The 19,880-nt window shown below is 46.0% G+C and overlaps 1 long non-coding RNA gene across 1 annotated transcript in view; it reads left to right on the top strand.

Moving 5' to 3' along the window:
- LOC106504801 overlaps positions 1-16,841 on the top strand; it is a 47,889-nt gene extending 31,048 nt beyond the window's left edge. Inside the window, exon 3 of the long non-coding RNA XR_001298608.2 lies at positions 16,708-16,841. This is a non-coding gene — a long non-coding RNA (uncharacterized LOC106504801). The remainder of the gene's footprint in view (positions 1-16,707) is intronic.

The following is a 19,880-nucleotide window of genomic DNA, read 5'->3' on the forward strand; positions in this document are numbered from 1 at the left end:
TTACACATATGTTGGTGTATTAATAGTGTCCCACATTTCTCAAGCTCTGTTCATTTTTCCCTATTCTTCTTTCTCTCTGTTCTTTAATTTGCATAATTTCTATCAATCTATCTTCAAATTTACTGGCTCTTTCTTCTGCCAGTTAAAATCTACTATTCGCCCACCTAATGAATTGTTAATTTTAGTTATTGTATTTTCAACTCCAGAATTTCCACTTGGTTATTTTTTTAATAATTTCTAAATCTTTGTTAATATTTTCAATTTGATGTGTATTGTCATTGTATCTTCATATACTTCTTTAAACTTGTTTTTTTGAACACTTTGAATTTTGAATACTCTGAATTCATGAAACGTAATGTCTGCTTTGAAGCCCTTGTTAAATCTGATATTTCGGCCTCCTGAAAGGCATTTTCTGTTGCACTGATTTTTTAAAAACCAGTGTATGTGCCACACTATCCTATATCTTTGCACACCTCTTAATTTTTTTGTTGTTGTTGAAAACTAGACACTTTAGGTAATATATTGTTGCCACTTTGGATCCTAATCTCTTCTCTCCAAGGTTTGTTTTTATTGATGCTTGCTTTTTCATTTGTTTAAGGCCATGAGTGAACTATTTTAATGAAGTCTATTTCCTCCACAGCGTGAAGCCTCTGATATCACTCCTCAGAGGAACGGCCTCAAGCATATGCATAGTCACTCTGGAATGACAGTTGTTTTAGTAGGGCTCCCTTTGTCTTGCTCCCTGATTTCTCTGTCAAACTGTCTGCCTCATTAGTATCATATCCAGATGTTAGGCTCCAGTAATTGCAGGCTGATTGCTCTGTTGTTTTCAATAATGGCCTGGAACATAAATGGCTCTTCAGTCTAACTTAACATTGCAGATATGCTCTCCCAGATCTTACTGCCCAGTTCTAGGATTGCTGCTCCCAAGCAACTTCTAGCTGTCAGTTCGTTCAGGACTCGTCTCAGCTCTCTAGAGACCTACCTCAGCCAAGGTCTTGCCCTTCCCGAGGCAGCACAGGCTCCGTGATAGAGTAAGGTAGGGGTAAAGGCTTGGCCATTTTGGCCCACCATGGCACAGCTCTGATGGGTTATAAATGTTCCAGAGGTCCCATGGGTTGGCTGAAGCTTCGTAAGACTGGCATAGCATTTAGGATTTTCCCTCTGCTAGGTTTTCTTCCTCTCCCTTTCCTCCACAGATATGAATCCCTGATAAACATTCTGTAGGCCGTACCCCTACAGATATCAGTGTCCGCATCTAGAGAACCCAACCTGTGGAAATTGATGCCAGGAGTGACCCAAAAGAGCAGGTAGTATGATGAGATTTTATTTTATTATTTTTTTATTTTTTTATTTTTTTTGGTCTTTTTGCTATTTCTTTGGGCCGCTTCTGCGGCATATGGAGGTTCCCAGGCTAGGGGTCTAATCGGAGCTGTAGCCACCAGCCTACTCCAGAGCCACAGCAACGTGGGATCCGAGCCGCGTCTGCAACCTACACCACAGCTCACAGCAACACCGGATCCTTAACCCACTGAGCAAGGCCAGGGATCGAACCCACAACGTCATGGTTCCTAGTCAGATTCGTTAACCACTGCGCCACGACGGGAACTCCATATGATGAGATTTTAAAGCTGGATCACTGGTTGTTCCCTGGTGGCCTAGAAGTTAAGCATTCAGCATTGTTACTGTGGTGGCTTGGGTTCAGTCTCTGGCTTAAGAACCTCTCCATGCTTCAGGCAAGGCCTAAAATAAAGCTAGATCACTAACCACCTAATTGGCAATGAAGACCTCCTCCCTGGCAATAGGTGGAGCAGAAAGGTGGTGGTTCAGTTCTCACTGGTGCTGAATTAGGGTGGTATGCCCACGGAGAGGAATGCACCAGTGGGCGTGATATATTTCACATTTGAGAAGTGTAGGAGTAATAGCAACTACAAGGATAATGGAATCGAGTGACTATGGTGACATCCATGGATTTTCTAGAAAAAGGTAGTGAAAAGCTACAGGCCATTAACAGGCAATGAAAGCCAGTGTAAAAGCTTACAAAGAGGTTCTCGTCTCCTGCTGCAAGAGGGCAGAGAAAGCTGAAGACTTGGACTGAGACTTAATAGCCAAGTTCCAGAGAAGACAAATGACTAACCAAGGCAGATAGGATACACCAAGGTTAATAGGACTCTGATACTTAGGATGAGGATATCTGGGTATATTTGGAACTGCCAGACTCTTCTAAATCCTCTGAGCATGCAGAAGTAGCCCTCCTCTCCTTCTAAGAGGTAGCACACCCTGTGTGCTTAAATGCAAAGCAGAGAACTCAGACCTTCAAGACAAAAATGTGCCTCCTTCAGAAACTGCCCCCGCCCTATACCCCTGGCCACTAGGCCTATACTTAGGGTTGAGTCCTGGCATAATCAAGCTGGGGATGTGCTGGGCCTCTTAAAGGAAGTAAAGGACTATTCACCAAAGAGCTGCAAAGGAACTCCAAGGCCCAGGCATCCTTTACAACCACAAGCCAGAGTGTACACATGGGACTGGACTCTGAGGAGGCCTCATCAAGGGAACCATAACATAAAACTGGGACGGGGAGCATTTGATTCAGTAGATAGCAAACGAGTGCTATTAGGATGGCTTCCAGAAGCACAGGAAAAGGGATGACTCACACTCAGTGACGTTAAAATGTCACAAGTGCCAAGGTAGTTAGTGGAGGACAGGATTAAAAGGCTCAGGGTAGTGGATATACCATGCAAGGCCAAAAGACTCACCAGATAACTATGTCCAGAGGAACTTTACACCCTTTGCCAAAGATACAAGGAATGTGCTGGTAAGAGGGGCACCGGCATTACTGAAAAACTCAGTGGTGGCTCTTCTCCGCATGCCAGCGCTCATGGTAGGGGAAACTTACAGAACCAGGCCCACTAAACAGCAATGAGGATGTTAGACCCAGAGAATGCTAGAAGCCAGATGGCGGTACCAAACCACCAGATTATAGAGGTGATGAGAAACCTGGTGGATATAATTATCCTGATGAGCCTGCTGCAGGCACAGCCAAGGAGGCTTGACCCCCTGGAAGTTATGGCCCCAATTAAAATGATCCTGAGTCACTTCTCAGATCAGAACTCATTGAATCTTCATCTCAATGCAAGAGTCTCTGTTCCCAGAAGGAAAAACCCTATCACATTCTGGCATGTATACATGGTAATGATTCCCTTCCAGCCCTCTCCCTACTGTGGAAAGAAGATACCCAGAGAGTTATCTTGAGGCACAGTGGGTTAAGGACCTGGCTTTGTCACTGCAGTGTCCTGGGTGGCTACTGTGGCAAGGGCTCAATCCTTGGCCTGGGAACTTCCACATGCCATGGGCACAGCCAAAAGCAAGAGGGAGAGAATACCCAGATATTTGGGGGGAGTGTTGATTATAAGCTCTAAGTTGACATTTACACCCAGAGACCCAAAACATTATCCTGGCTTCTCTCTGGAGTGGGGACCAAATAATAGAAGGTCTAATTTTCTGTGGGTCTATTATGTTTGCCACCATACTCATCAATCATTTCCCCGGTTCTCAAAATGTATCAATGAGATCGACATGTTTGTTCATTGGCGCAACCCTCAGTACGTGGCCTGTGGGATAAGAGCTATCATAGGAGGAAAGGCCAAATGAAAGCGTCTGAAACCACCTCCTATCCAGCCAAGATAAATGAAAAACGGTATCATACCCTCGGGCGAAGCTGAAAATGAGAGATACCATTAAGGATCTAACTAATGCAAGGGAGATGGTCCACATTGCATTTCCATTTAATTCACCAGAAATACTATGATCCTGGGGATGACAGTAGATGCCACACATTCAACCACGTAGTGCCTTCCATCGTGGCCCGTATGCCAGGCGGATCCTGAAGGATGACAGCACCTCAGCAAACTCGATCAAGCAGTCGTTCCAACCATGAGAAGGTTGTGATTTCTTTGCCAGAACAGATGAACAGGGCTTCAGGTATGTGCGAGGCATCAAGGATTTGGCAACGGTATTCTTTTCTATTTCAATCAGAGAAGGGCATTGGGAGCAGTTCACACGCACATGGACAGGCCACAAAATACATTTCCAGTTTTGCTCCCGGGCTATGTTAGGGCTTCCTTCTCTCCACAGTGTTGCCCCTGATTAATATCCAGCCTACTGGATCACTTCCGCCGTAGCATCCGCTTCTGAGGAACGCAATCAGCAGCAGCAAGAATCGCAGAAGTATTAGTTCTCTTCCACTCCATGATGCTGATGTCTTCATGCGAGCAGTACTAGCTCTAAATGTCGTGGTTCAGCCGAGAGGGTGGTACCCTCGGTAGTTCATACGGTTAAACCTCAATGGGGCTGTATTCGTTTCCTATTCCTGCTGTAACAAATGACCACAAACTTAGTGGCTTAAACCAACAGAAATGTACTCTCTCCTCGTTCTGGAGGCTGAAAACTTAAAATCAGTTTCCCTGGGCCAAAATCAAGGTGTCAGTGCAGGGTCACGTGTCCCCCCATTCCGTGCCTCTTCTAGCTTCCGGTGGCTGCCAGAACTTGCCTGTGTCTGCAGCCCCTCAGTCTCTGCCTCAGCGGTGATATTGTCTCCTCCGCATCTGTGAGTCATCAAATCTCCCCCAGGGGTTGCATTTAGAGCCCACTCTGATAATGCAAGACAACCTCCCCATCGCAGGGTCTTTATGTACACCTGCAAAGAGCCTGTTGCCATATAAAGAAATATTTGCAGGTTTCACGGATTAGGGTCTGATCTCCTTAGGGGCCACTTCTCAGCCTACTACAGGGGCAAAGCTACACCTGCCTTTACCTGTCTTTTGTTTCAACCTGGAAGAGTGGTCTTTGGAAAGGAATAAGGAAACAGGCTTTGTTTAAAGGGTAACACAATGAAGTTATGTTGTGAAAGTCAATATTTAAAAAGGAGGTTTTGTTTTTCTTGTGACTGTCTCTTTCTGTGGGATCCAAAGGACATGAAATTCCCCCAGTGATGTATAGCTCTTTAAGGATCCGATGTACCCGCTTTTATGATGGGGGTCACCCTACAAGGAGGCAGAATATTAAAGAGACCAAGAAGGTGGTAAAGGAGAGAGAGGAAGAGAGAGAGAGGGAGAGAGAGAGGGAAGGAGAGGGAGGGAGGGAGAGCATATACCAGTGATAACGTATTTTCTGCAACTGAGCTGTATTCATACACCCTCCCAGATGTTATAGGCATTTTATTTCTTAATTTCTTTATTCGTTGGTTCATTCATTCATTCATTTTGGCTGTCCCGCAGCATATGGAGTTCCTGGGCCAAGGATCAGATCCAAGCCACCGTTGCGACCTAAGCCACAGCTGCAGCAGTGCCAGATCCTTAACCCACTGTACTGGGCCCGGGGATCAACCTCGCGTCCCAGTGCTCCCACATCTCCGATCCCATTGCACCATGGAGGGAACTCCCATTATATTTATTCTTTTGAGGTGTTGGTGACTTGTTCCCCTGAGTGGCTGTAATTATAGACAGTAGGGGATGGGTACAGTCAGAGAGCGTTAAAGTCAGCTCTGCCAAGTTCTCACACGCTGGGGAGGTTTCAAATAGGAGCTGAGCTCTGCTGTGTCGATCCTGGAGGATGGAGGAGATGGAAGTATTCGGTCAGGCCTCCAGAAGGGCATTCAGGCTGGGCGAGTGGCATAGGTAAAGAAAAGCAGAACTTTCTCCTCGGTGTCCTAGTGACACCATACGTTCCTCGCACGGAGGACACAGCGCTGCAAGTACAGGATGGACGTGGAAGATGAATCGACCCTTTCAGTCTGATCATCCAGCTCTAAGCACTACTTGATATATGACAGAAGCTCTCAATCACACTCCACCCAGCAGTTCTATTTGGTAGAAATTTGGTAATTTTTGTGTTTTTCTTCACTACCTCTACGTTTTTTTTTGTTTGTTTCTGTCTATTTTAGGGCCTCACCCCCAGCAATGTGGCAGTTCCCAGGCTAGGGGTCCAGGCAGAACTGTAGCTACCGGCCTAAGCCACAGCCACAGCAACTCCAGATCCCAGCCACGTCTGTGACCTATACCACAGCCACAGCAACCCAGGAGCCTCAGCCCATTGAGTGAGGCCAGGGTCGAACCCACGTCCTTATGGATGCTAGTCAGATTCGTTAACTGCTGAACCATGACAGGAACTCCTACCTCTACCATGTTTAATGTCTTTGGGGGCCACGTATCAAGTTTCCTTGCCCTATTAGTAGCCAGAGGGGTTTTTCCACCTCCTTTAAAATAAATGAAGTATATATAGAATTTAAAAGAATTCAGCTCATTTCCTTTGAGAAGCTCCGTACCCTCGTATCACCAACCAACAAACCAGGACAATGCACGCAGTCAATTTTACTTCAGAGTAAAACATTGGTACATTACTTAAGCATGGGCCCCTTGCTTTGTCATCTTATTAGTTAATTATTCTCATAATTTAGCTTTCTCAGAAGTTGAAGTGGTATTTTATCTTTCTTCTAGATCTCCATTGTAGAACTAGGTCCCTTAATAAATCTTAATTGACATTTGATACATAAATTGGGCCAAAGTATCAAACTCTTTAATGACAAGGTGCAATTTTAACCTAAATGTAATATAATAATAAACCCTAAACTTAGCCTCAGAGTAATCAAAAATCTAACAACTCTGAAAACCCATTTTTAGTTTATTAATTTTTTTTCTTTTATAGCTGCACCTGCAGCATGTGGAAGTTCCCAGGCTAGTGGTTGAATTGGAGCTGCAGCTGTCAGCCTACACCGCAGCCACAGCAACACCAGATCTGAGCTGCATCTGTGACCCATGCTGCAGCTTGTGGCAATGCCGGATCCTTAACCCACTGAGCAAGGCCAGGGATCAAACTCACATCCTCACAGAACCAACGTCTGGTCCTTAACGCGCTGAGTCATGACAGGAACTCCAATTTGTTAGTATTCTTTTTTAAAAAGATCCATGACTCATTTTGTGAATAGCATGGACAAAATTATAGAATGCTGGAATTGTGAGGAATTTTAGGGATAATATAACCTAAAATTCTTATCTTCTACCAGAGGACACCGAGGACCCAAAAATATAGTGACCTGCTGGTGATCCGACCTAGAGTAAGGGCTGGGTAGCTGCTCTGATTTATCAGGGGTGCCCAGATATCTCTGAGTCCCAAAATACTGCAGGAAATTTAATAAGGTAGGCAAAACTGTGTATGTATATGAGAGCCCTTCTGGGGCAGAGAACTCCAGGTTATTTCCAGGGTTTTGTTTGTTTGATTTGTTTTTGCCTCTATAAGCGATGTGTCCATAAATATCCTGGTACATATATTTTTATTTTTGTGATATTTTTACTCCAATAGTTTAGAGTCTTGGAGTTCCCACTGTGGTACAGTGAGATTGGGCAGCGTCTCTGAAGCACTAGGATGCAGGTTTGATCCCTGCCCCACACAGCAGGTTAAAGAACTTGGCATTGCTGCAGCTGCAATGTAGGGAACCCCGTAGGCCTCGGGGCAGCCAAAAAAGAAGAAGAAAAAGGTATAGAGTCTTAACAACAGAGATTTCTGAAGCAAAAGGCTTGTATACTTTAAATTTTAATAGATTCTCCTGGGATATTTTCCAAACAAGTTATGGTACAATGTTATATGTCTATAGCAATGAGAAATGTGTCCATTTCCCTAACTTTAACAAGGGCTGGCTGGCTGTTTTCTAGCTTTGATTTTTTTTTTTTTTTTTTTTTGGTTAGACATATTGTTGAGAAACTATATTCTGTTTTTTTTTTAAATGTGTGTTTTCCTGAAGAACAATGTGTTTGAGCATCATTTCATATGCGTGTTGTCCATTCGCATTTCCTCGTCTACGAATTGCCTGTTCATATCATCATGTGTCCATTCTTCTCTGTGGGTGTTTGTCTTGTATACATTCCATACTGCAACTTCAGTGGTCATTGAAAGAATCAGGATTACAATCCAATCTGTCAACTTCCAGTCTGGGAATTTCTCCACTCGGGTCACTTCCTGAACCATTATGTGTTTGTGTTGCTGTGCTGTGTATTTGTCTTGCTGTATTTATGCTTCCTCTGTTATAAGGTAACTGTAACTAGTTTGTTGAACAAGTTGGACTCAGACCATTGCAGGTCCGACACCTTATTTTTTTCCTACCAGTTTCTCTAAAAGTCAGTTTACGGAGTAGGTCTTTCCTTGCCACTTGATCAAATCTAAGGTAGAGTCCCAAAGTATTGTCTAACCCTCAGATAATGCAATTTCTCCTATTCCTTTTAACTATTAAAAAGAAGGTGAAGTCAGAGAGATGTACTTTGCTGGGCCTGGAAGAAAGCAACCATCTCTGTTATGATCTGCATGGGATGGGGAGAGGTATGTATTAGTTAGCACAGGCTGCTGTAACAAATATGACAGAATGAGCGGCTAAAACAACAGATTTATCCTCTCATAGATCTGAATGCTGAAAGTCTGAGATCAGGACGCCAGCGTTGTCAGTTTCTGCTGAGAGCTCTCTTCATGGCTTGTAGATGGCCACTTTCTCTCTGCATGTTCACGTGGCACACAGAGCCTGCTCGGATGTCTCTTATTATAAGGATACTAATCCTATTGGATCACGGTCTCACCCTTATACCTCACTTAACCTTAATTTTAACTTCCAAAGGCCCCATTTCCATATACCATTCACAGTGGGGTTTAGGGCTTCAACATATGAATTTGGGAAGGAGGGGACCCTAACCCTAACCCTAACAAGGGCCACATGGCAAAGTATTGGGAGTGGATTATAGGAGCTGTCAGTGGTCTCCAGCTGATAGCCAGTAGGAAAATAGGGATCTCAGTCATACAACCATAAGGAACTGAATACTGCCAGCAACTCATGAGCTTCAAAGAGGGCCCTGAGCCCCAGATCTGGCCAATACCTCCTTCAGCTTGGAGAGATCTTGAGCAGAGAATTGAGTCATGCATGTCATACCCAGACTTCCAACATACAGAAGATGATAACTGTGTTGCTTCCAGTTGCTATGTGTGTGGGTAATGTGTTACTCAGCAACAGAAAACGAATACACTCTTGAAGTAAAAGAATACAAATTATAAATATAAAATATATGGGCCCATGCAAGTGAAGGATCCTGAAATATAAGCTTTGTTAATTTCAAGGACCATCATCTCTGTCTCCAAGGAAGAGAGAACATGGGACATCAGGTGCAATATAATGCTGCTGTTTGGGGTGGGTCAGGTGTCCAAAATCAATTCTTTGTCTTTAGAAGGCTGTAGCAAGTCCTTTGGAATCTCCCCTGGAACTTCCACTCCCTTCCTTTGACAAGGCAAGGCCTCCCTCCAAGTGAGCTTTTGAGCATCTAGCAATCCAGCCTCTTTGTTGGGGTCACAGTGCCCTCCATGTGATGCTTTTGAAGGCCAGTCACTTTAAAGAAGATCCAGATCAACTCCCTTCTTCTAGGTCCACATCGGCCCCCAGGATACCTGTCTTTTCCCTCTGGCCAGTAGGAGAATAGTCCACTCTCAGCACAACCACCTCTCTCCTTGTCCTACAAGTTCCATCAGTCCCTGATATTCGAGTTCCTCAAGCATGTGTCAAACTCTATGTCTTATAATCATTGAACTTGAGGGTCACACATGTCAAGCCATCTGAGCAGTTTTCCTGAAATCCCTGGTCTTCCTTGGGCTAGAGAAGGAGGAGAAGACCCCTCCACTCCCCTCTGTACTGACTGTCATCCAGCATAAAAGAATATAGGAACTCTGAGCTCTAGTCTGGATTCTGATACTAACTCACTGTGAGTCCTTGGGAGACTTTCTTTTCCATTCTGGGTCTTGCTTCTCTGACTCAGTTAAAGAAAGATGCTGGCTAGATTCACTCATCTATTCAGTGAATGCCTACCGAACCCCTATTATGTGCCAGGAACTGTCTGGACACTGGGAATCAGCAGAGAACATACTGGATGACCTCGGGGGATCCTTTCGGCCCTCACATTCTGTGATGCTCCCCCGAATCCAGTTTCCATACAGCCCCACCCGCACCATAGGCAGTGAGCCCTGGCCTCTGACTCGACCTCCTTTTCCACCCCAGTGATAGCCTCCTCTTGCTGGGACCTTTGATGGCTCTAGGGATTAGCTTCCTCTGCAGGCAGCATTGCTCTCTCTCTCTGTTACTGCCCATCAACCTGGTCTGTCTGGCCTGGAAATACTGCCTGGCCAACGGCAACGGAAAGGTTTATTTGTAGAGGTCAGGAAGTCCCCTATGACCCCTCTCCATCCACCTCTGGGACAGGAAGCCCCAGGAGGAAAAAACAAAAGATGAAACTCTGGCTGACTTCCCAGCTTCCAAGTGTTCGGCGATACTCTGGTCTGGAGGATCCCTTCTGCCCAATGGACAGTGACCTCCCTCAGCAACTCCTGCCTTGTCATTGGGCCCCAGGCCTTCAGTTCCTTTCCAGGGGATCCAGAAGGACTTAGGTGACGTAAAAGAGGTAAAAGGAATGAAGACTGACTCTCTGGGAAAGGATGCTGCGTGCTGGCTTATCCTCAGCTCAGCCTCCGTGTCTGGGAGGGAGGGAGGCTGAATTCACAGACTGGGAACAACATTCTCAGTGGTCAAGGAAGCAAGTGACTCACCTGCTCTGACCTTCACCTACGCCTTCCCGTGGCCAGGGCGGCTTCAGAGAGGGGGTGGGGATGGAAGAGATATCCAAGCCTCAATTTTTGCTTCTTGAATTATTTGGGGAGCCTTATGCTTGACACCCCCTTCCATCTATTGCTCTTCTCCCAAAAGCTTGGCTCTTGGAAGAAAACTGACATCGAGAGGTTATGGGCTGTGTAGATGCCCAGGGCCATGCGCTTAGGAGCACCTTGTTTCATGCCTGGTTTAATGCTCTGCTCTTGCCATCTTGGAATTCTTCATAAGTTCTCAATGAGAAGCCCAAATTTTCTTTTTGCCCTGAGACCTGCAAATTCCATAGCTGGTCCTGATTTAGGTGTCCCATGTATTGGGTTCTAAGTCAGGTACTTGATGTACTCCTTCCAGTCCAGTCTCTAACTGGGCTGAGTTAGGGACTGTTAGCTCCTTGTCACCATTAATGAAATTTAGGTTTAGGTAAACAACTTGCTCAAGGTCCTAAAACAAGTACAGGGAGGAGCCAGACTTCAAGCCCAAGTCTAACTCCAGCGTTTGTACTCATTCCTGTCCATAGTGCTGGCTCATGAAGAGACATGCCTTTACTTCCCACTTGATGGGAAAGCTGAGTCCGGAAAAACGATTCAGGAGTCAGGCAGGGGTAAGTGAAGGACTTTCACCAGATCTGGAATTTCATGCAAGCCCTGAGCGTATCTTCTTGGAGAACTACCTGCGTGCAGACTCACACACTCACACACTTACACATATACCCCCACACACTACCTAGCCCAGAGCCTGTCTTCGGAAGCTGTTCGATGATGTGTACCGTTACAGAGTCCCAGAGTGTCCACACCGCAGGGACCCAGGGACGCACCTCATCTGATCGTTGGCTTCCTTTGATGGAGGAGAAAACTGAGTCTCTAAGAGGGAAGAGACCTTACGAGTGGCAGAGCTTGGAGTCACATGCCAGCCTCTGGACTCTCAATGCAACAGGACAGCACGAGGGTCAATTGACAGGAGATAAAATCGGGCCACTGCAGCTGTATCTGAACAGAGGGGAAGCTTGATCTTGAGGTTAACCAGGCTGTCTTTCTCTCCTGATGGCTCTTCTTCTGCGCCCCAAGCAAAACTTACCCATCGGCATCTGAGAATTGCTTTGCTTCTGACACTGGCTGGGCACAGAATCCCTCGACCTCCATACACATAGTAATAGTAATGCTATCACTCAAGACCCCAAAACACCTGCTCGAAGAGGTGAAGCAGTTTGGATTAGGAAGGTTGAATTGCTCTTTCATTCACAAGGAAAACAAAACACAAAGGCAAACTATAAACAGGATGAGGCATGTGGGTTTAATAACCCTGTAGAAACAGGAGCGTTTCTGTGAAGTAAAAAAAAAAAAAAAAAAAAACAAACCAAGACAAATACGATGATCTGCCAGGAACTGCCCTGGAGAAGCAGATGACCTGGGCTGGGCCCCGCTGATGACCTTTTCTGGGCAATCTCCCGGCACCGGTCCCCGAGACCAAACGAGGCTAGAGTCATGTGCCTAAAAGAGCAGGGTTTTGATACTTTCCGTCTTACATTTGAAAGACTCTCATCCTTTTTTGTTTGTTTTTGGGAGGTTTTGTTTTTTTGTTTTTTTGTTTTGTTTTTTGTTTTGCTTTTTAGGGCCAGACCCATAGCATATGGAGGTTCCGAGGCTAGGGTCGAATTGGAGTTGTAGCTGCTGGCCTGCACCACAGCCACAGCCACAGCAACGTGGGATCCGAGCCACGACTGCGACCTACACCACAGCTCATGGCAATGTCGGATCCTTAACCCACTGGGTGAGACCAGGGATCGAACCCGCAACCTCATGCTTCCTAGTCGGGTTTGGTTCTGCTGTGCCGCTATGGGAACTCCGGTTCTCCTCCTTTTATATGTCCTCCTTGATAGCTCTGGGTTCAGAGGCTGACTGTGCAGTTACTAAATGTGCTTTGAGGCATGTAATGTAATCTCTCTAAGCCTCAAGTTCCTCATGTATAAAATGGGCATGAAGAGTTCCTGTCGTGGCTCCAACGACGTGTCCAGATCTCAGGGGCTTTCAGGGGAGTCCTAGGCAAACTGGGAGGGTTGTTCACCTTAGGCTACTAGGAGGTTCCTTTTGATAAAGCATTTATCATGGTGGCTGGCACAAAGTAATTGCTCTAAAAATAATTCTTATTATCCTTTCAAAAAAAATTCTCATCCTCCTTTCTTCTTACTTCAAGCTGCCACACTGTGCACCTGGCAATGTTAAATTACAAATGTTTTTAGAGTTCTCTTTATCGTTTATGAAGTGTTTTGTACCCGTTATTTCATTTTATCTTTACAATAATCCTAAGAGGGAGGTAAAACGCAATATCCTCATTTTGCGGGTAAAATAACTGGAGTTCAGAAAGCTGCATGACGGGTTCAAGGTCCCTCAGCAAATAGGCTGCTAATGGACTGAATGTTTGTGACCTCACCCCCACTCCCAATTCCTCTGTTGAAGTACCAGCCCCAACAGTGATGGCATGGGGAGGTGGGGCCTTTGGGAAGTAATTCGGTTTATTTTTTTTAAATTTTTTATTTTATTTTTTATTTTTTTGTCTTTTCCAGGACCGCACTTGCAGCATATGGAGGTTCTCAGGGCTAGGGGTCTAATCAGAGCTGTTGCTGCCAGCCTACGCCACGGCCACAGCAACACCGGATCCTTAACCCACTGAGCAAGACCAGGGATCGAACCTGCAACCTCATGGTTCCTCGTCGGATTCGTTTCTACTGGGCCACAAAGGGAACTCCGGGAAGTAATTCAGTTTAATAAGAGCATAAGGGTGGAGTCTCTTTTAAAGGATTGTTGCTGCCTGTGTAGGAAGAGACCAGAGCTCTCTGTCTCTGCCATGTGAGGACACTATAAGAAGGTGACACTTTGCCAACCAGGAAGAGGGGCTCTCACTAGGAACTGAATCAGCTGGCACCTTGGTTTTGGACTTCTCGGCTTGCAGTACTATGAGGGGTAGATTTTTTTCTTTAAGCCACCTAGTCGATGATATTTTGTGATAGCAGCCTGAGCTGACTACGACATAGGTGAAAGGCTAGGATGTGAATGAGAGTCTCCTTGGCTCCAGAGATTAAGAATGTTCCCATCAGGAGTTCCTGTTGTGGCGCAGCGGAAACAAAACTGACTAGGAATCATGAGGTTGCAGGTTCGATTCCTGGCCTCACTCAGTGGGTTAAGGATCCGGCATTGCCGTGAGCTGTGGTGTAGGTTGCAGAGGCGGCTTGGATCTGGTGTTGCTGTGGGTGTGGTGCAGGCCAGCAGCTGTAGCTCCAATTCGACCCCTAGCCTGAGAACCTCCATATGCTGCAGATGCAGCCCTAAAAAAAAAGAAGAAAGAAAGAAAGAAAGAAAGAAAGAAAGAAAGAAAGAAAGAAAGAAAGAAAGAAAGAAAGAAAGAAAGAAAAAACAAACATGTTAAGAAAACATCCTTTCTCTTACTACCCTTCTCCCTTCTAATCCACTGAGGCCTCTGGTAGCTCCTGCTCTTTTCCCCTTTGTTGAGCAGGATTCCTTGCTGCAAGTAGGAAACAGATTTGGCTTATTTAAACAGAAAAGGAATGACTCAAAGTATATTAGGTAGCTCGCAGAATCTCCTGGAGGATGGAGAACCAGGCTTAGACCTTTCCCCCAGCATCACTCCCAAATTCATCATGAGAAGACCTGGCCCAGGAAACACCTGACAGTCGGCGTTCCCATTGTGACTCAGTGGGTTAAGGTCTCTGTGAGGATGAGGCCTGGATCCTTGGTCTCACTCAGAGGGTTAAGGATCTGGTATTGCCACAAGCTGCAGCATAGATCTTGTGTCACCATGGCTGTGGCGTAGGCCGCAGGTGCAGCTTCGATTCGCCCCCTGGCCGGGGAACTTGTGTATGCTGCAGGTGTAGCTGTAAAAAAGAAAAAAAAAAAAAGGCAATACAAAACAAAAAACATGTAACAGTCACTGCCTTGGAGAGTGGGTACCCCTTGATGCACCATCAAGATGCCCAATGCCAGACCCTGGACTCTGCTGTTGTAGCTGCTGCCTCTGCTGCCAGCTGTGGCTCTCACTGATTCTGCACACCCTCACTCCTTTGCCTCCCTGCAGGTGTGTCGGACTGGCAGGGCTTAGGTCATGTGCCATGCCTTAGTTGCAGGGGCAAGTGAGTCAGTATTTTCAGTTTCTGTAATGGGAAGCCATCTGTCTGTCTCATAAGATGGGGAGCTCTCCAACATGAAAAGGCCCTAAAGCTTGGCAGCCCAAAATAGTTATAGTTGACCCTTCAACAACATGGGTTTGAATTCTGTAAGGTCTACTTTCATGTGGATGTCTTTCTTTCTTTTTTTTTTTTTTTTTTTTTTTTTTGTGCTTTTTAGGGCCACACCCGTGGCACATGGAAGTTCCCAGGCTAGGGGTCGAATTGGAGCTACAGCTGCCAGCCTACATCACAGCCGCAGCCACACGGGATCCAAGCTGTGTCTTTGACCTACGCCACAGCTCTCAGCAACACCGGCTCCTTAACCCACTGAGCGAGGCCAGGAATTGAACCTGTGTCCTCATGGTGCTGGTCACATTCATTTCCACTGAACCACGACTGGAACTCCCTGGCCAGCATCTCCTGATCTTTTAAAAGAGGTCTCAGAGCTTCTCTGTGACGTCCTCCGTGAACTCCCGCCACTGCGCCCCCACAGCATCCTCTACCCAGAAGTCTCCTAGTAGCCATCACACTCTTTCTGACTATCTAGATGCTGGTCTCCTCTCCAGACGGGGTTCTTCTAAAGTGGGGACCACTTCTGCCTCCCTGGCATTTACATATCAGTGAACATTGGGCCAGGAGGGAGGGAGGTGGACAGCTTGAGTGGCCTTTGGGTCTGGTGTTTCGGGCAGGGGTAGAGGTGGCAGTGGTGTTCTTGTTGAATTGCTTCTGCAGCATGACTTGGGCTGAGGATGTACCTGCCTTGGCTCCCTTTGTTTCTGCCAAATTTTTAACAGCTTTAATGAGCCAAAATTCACATACCACACAATTCACCCATTTAAACTATACAATTCACTTTTTGTTTTGTTTTGTTTTGTTTTGTTGTTGTGCCCACAGCATGTGGAAGTTTCCAGGCCAGGGACTGAACCTGAGCCACAGCAGCGACCTGACAATGCTGGATCCTTAACCCAATGCGCCACCAGGGAGCTCCTCCCATTCACTCTTCAGTGTATTCATAGGTAGGTGCAATCATTGCCACAGTCGATTTTAGAATATATTCCTATCTTCTCAGAAAGAACCCCTAAGCCATTTAACTCTCACTCCACTACCCCTTGTCCCTGCCCAGCCCACAGCGACCCCTAGTCTACTTTCTGTCTCTGGATTTCCCTGTTCTGGACTTTCACAGAAATTATACACTATGTGGTCATTTGTGACTGACTGACTTCATTTAGCATCGTGGCTCCAGGCTTCATCCATGCTGTAGCACGAATCTGCCCTTCATTCCATTTAACAGCTGGAAAATTTTCCATTGTGTTCCAGATTCTATTTATCCTTTTGTCTGTTAATGGACATTTGGGTCTGATGAAAAAGAAATTAGTGGAGTTCTCAACATGGCTCAGTGGTTAACGAGACTGACTAGTATCCATGAGGATTCGGGTTCGATCCCTGGCCTCACTCAGTGGGTTAAGGATCCGGCGTTGCCCTGAGCTGTGGTGTAGGTCGCAGACGCGGCTCAGATCCCATGTTGCTGTGGCTGTGCTGTAGGCTTCGATTCGACTCCTAGCCTGGGAACCTCCATATGCCGCAGGTGCAGCCCTAAAAAGACACACACAAAAAAAGGAAAAAAGAAAAAGAAATTAGCCCCACATGGAGTCACTTCTGCTAAACTTCACCAAGACCTAATACCTAACCTAACTGCAGTTTCAGCCACTCCCAGGAGTGGAATTGTACACAGATCAGTCTGGAATTTCCTATCAGCTGCTAATAAAGAAATAAGCATGATAAGACCCCCTGGGCTGCTCACTCAGGGATGGGGACCTAGCATGAAACAATCCTTTCTTTTCTTTTGCAGGTAACTTCCTTGTGCTGCTCCACTTCTCTGCCTATAAAAATCTTCCTTTTTGTACAACTCCTTGGAGTGCCTCCCATCTAGTAAATAATGTCTTATTCACTAGATGAGATGCTGCCTGATTCATGCATTATTGAATAAAGCCAATTAGATCTTCAAATTTACTCTGATGAATTTTGTTTTCTAAAAGTCTTTCCCATATTTTGGCCATTATGAAGATTACTGCTACGGACATTTGTATACATGTGTCTGTGCGAATATATGCTTTCATTTTGTGCCCATTTTTAAGCCCGATTCTCCAGGCTTTCTGGTGTCTCGGAGCTACAGAAGATTATCTTAACAAATTTATTTCTTATTCTAATCTGCCAGAGCTGATTTCAGGTCTTTACTCCTTTCCCTGGGGCCCAAATTCTTAGCCCCAGGACAAAAAGGCTCTAATATGACTGATATGACACACTTCCAAATTAACCTTGAAAGTCTTGAGTTTAGCTTTCTCTCTACTTTGATGTTTAGAATAAGGCCCAGAGAGGGAAAGTAACTTGCCCAAGGTCACACAGCCAGTCCCTGGGACAGCTAGGACTAGAATCTAGTACTCTCCCTCCCAATTTAATATTCTTTCCCCTACACAATGCTGCTTTTCATCAACTCAACAAATGTTTGTCCAGCTCTGTGGCCATAAGATATACAGAGGAAGCAAAGGATATAGAGTCGAAAGACTCTTCTATTCCTGAGTTTGCCACTTGCTAGCTTTGTGACCCTGGACAAGTTACAGTTTCTCTGGGCTTCAGCTATCTCATCCCTAGAAGCTGGGGACTAGGGGAGATGGGTTGGATTAGAAGGTACAATCTCAAATGCCTATAGCATCCTGTGGGTATCACTCTTTCACTGAATTATATTTTATTCACTTATAATTACTCCTTTGTAGCAGAAACATTTGTTTACATTCAAAAGAATAGGGTCTGTTGAAATTTCAGTCTTCCCTGGTTGCTTTTCATCTCATATCTTTTCTATATTATTTTTAGTTTTTATTGTGTTTTATTTTTGTAAGCGCATCTTAAGTTGTATTATGTCAACACAAACACACTGCTTCCTTCATTTCCACAAAGAAGTAGGTTCTTCCCCTTCTTTTTTTGAAACGTGTGGTCCTCTTAATTGAGCTCTTATTTTCTGCCTTTTGTAGAAATATTTCACTTGTAAGAAAAAGGTTCAAGAAAAATGACAGTACAGGTACTTTGGTCAATGACAGAAGACACTTGGCCTAAGTGTGGGAAGACCACAGGGAGGGGCAGGGCTGGAGGCAGGTGGGGCAGCACAGCCTGGACAAGAGATGGCAGCCAGATGTTTGGCTTAATAAGTAAACGCCTGAAATCTCTTTTTTACATGAAATCCCCTATTCTTTCAATTCGGGCAAGTCATGCAATTCAAGTTGGGCCCACAGAGCGTTTTCTAATTGCTTGTGGAAGCCCTGTCTTCCCTGTTATTCTTCCTGGGAGAAGGAGCACCAGCAGCTCCAAATGACAAAGGGAGAGCTGATGCTGCCATCTGCTGCTCAGTGACGGGACCCAGTCCTTTCTTAGGGTTTGGGCCCCACCCACAGAAGGAGTCAGATCTGGAAGGACTTCTTGTGGGCCCTTCCTTTTTTTTTTTTTTTTTTTGTCTTTTCTAGGGCCATTCCTGCAGCATATGGAGATTCCCAGGCTAGGGGTCTAATCGGAGCTGTAGCCACTAGCCACAGCCACAGCAACGAGGGATCCAAGCCACGTCTGCAACCTACACCACAGCTCAGGGCAACGCCGGATCCTTAACCCACTGAGCAAGGCCAGGGATCAAACCCGCAACCTCATGGTTCCTAGTCGGATTCATTAACCACCAAGCCACGACGGGAACTCCATGGAGGTCTTTCATTTCAATACCCGGAAGCCATCGCCCAGCTCCTGGGTAAAACCCACTAGCAGAATCTGTCCTCTGGTGAGCGTGGGGGATGTGCCGGCACAGAGCCCCAGGTGTACAAGATGCAAGGAGAGGAAAAGGGCTGAAACGGGAGACGTCAAGAGAAGCTGGAAGTTCCAGAATGGGGCACGGGAGTTCCCATCGTGGCTCAGTGGAAACGAATCTGACTGGCATCCAGAAAGGGGCACAGGTTAAGGTAAGAAAACAGAGAGAAAACAGTGGATTTGAGAAACAGTACAAACAGAAATCCAGACTGTGGGGAGACAAGGAATCCAGAGAATGAAGTGGCGGGACTGCCAGTACCTGCCCAGGACTTGTACTCTCTGCTATCAAATTCATCTTCATAAAACTTCAGTGTGATCATTCATTAACTTTAGCCCATTTTGGCTTTCGCCCTGAGGCCAGACACAAGGCACTCTGTCATTGGGTGGACCCTGAATGTCCCTCCCCGCCTCCATCAATCTCCCCCACTAGTCCATCATCAATCCTGCACTTGGTGGGGGTGAGAGTCCCAGTGTGAGTCCCAAGTTCAGCCATTCTTCTGGCTGTGTGATCTTGGAGACAGTCACTGAACCTCTAGGAGTTTAGGTTTCTCATCTGCACAACGGCTCCCTCGATCAGGCCGTTGTGTGGAGCCCAGTGACACGCGAGCTAACGTCTGACGGGTATCGTCTTATTGAATCTTCACAGCCCAGTGAATGGGCCCTACCATGACCCACTCTGTTCCGATGAGGACACCGGAGCTCAGAAAGATGGAGAAGCTTGCCCGTGACCACGCTGCCAGTAAGCGGCAGAGCTAGAATTCAAACCCAGACTGCTGGCGTTCCCGTTGTGGATCAGCCGTGAACCAACCCAAGGACTTGGTTGGACATGGGTTGGATCCCTGGCCTTGCTCAGTGGGTTAAGGATCTGGCATTGCTGTGAGCTGTGGTGTAGACACAGCTCAGATCCTGCATTGCTGTGGCTGCGTTGTAGGCCGGCAGCTGTAGCTCTGACTAGACGCCTAGCCTGGGAACCTCCACATGCTGCAGGTGCAGCCCTAAAAAGACAAAAGCCAAAAAAAGACAAAAACAAAAACCCCAAACTGCTTAGCTCTAAAGCTTTATTGTACTGAATCTCTGTATTGGTTAGGTTTTACGGTAAAATGACTCCCCCTGAAACAGAGTGGCTTAAAACAGTGATCACTTTATTTGGCTCACAATTCTGCAGGTCAGCTGGTCTTGCTC

The sequence above is a fragment of the Sus scrofa genome, chromosome 9 (assembly GCF_000003025.6).
Source record: "Sus scrofa isolate TJ Tabasco breed Duroc chromosome 9, Sscrofa11.1, whole genome shotgun sequence".
NCBI classification, from domain to species: domain Eukaryota; kingdom Metazoa; phylum Chordata; class Mammalia; order Artiodactyla; family Suidae; genus Sus; species Sus scrofa.